We start from the raw sequence: 480 nt of genomic DNA, 5'->3' as shown, positions 1-480 counted from the left end.
GTCGCCGTTCGTGCTTCAGTCGCCGCCACCATCGCGCCGTTTGCGTCTTCATCACCACCGCGTCCTCGCCGCGCTGCCGCCGTCGTCTTCACCACGCTACCGGGGGTGGAGAGAGAAAGAAGGGGGGAGAAACAGGGAGGTCGCCGCCGTGACCTCCTCGTCGTCGTCGGCTTCCACTCCGCTGCTGGTCGCCGCCTCGCCGCTGCTGCTCGCCGCCTCTGCTCGCCGCCTCTGCTTCTTGCTTCGCTGCTTCGTCTTCTGCTTCTTCTGCTTCTTGATTTGTTGAATCATTGTTGATTTTGAGTTGTTGGTTTTCTTGATTTCTGAATTGTTTGTTGTTGATGGAAGAAGTTTGTTAATTGATGACTGAGTTGTTTGCTGTTGATTTCTGAATTGTTGCTTTCTGTTTATGATTTGTTGATTTTCAGTTTCTGCTTCTCTGTGTGGAGGTGGAGGTGGAGGTGGAGGTGGGGGGAAGGG

Source organism: Arachis duranensis, unplaced genomic scaffold (genome assembly GCF_000817695.3).
Source record: "Arachis duranensis cultivar V14167 unplaced genomic scaffold, aradu.V14167.gnm2.J7QH unplaced_Scaffold_608113, whole genome shotgun sequence".
Taxonomy (NCBI): Eukaryota; Viridiplantae; Streptophyta; class Magnoliopsida; order Fabales; family Fabaceae; genus Arachis; species Arachis duranensis.
Note: the sequence above shows the minus strand (reverse complement) of the source record.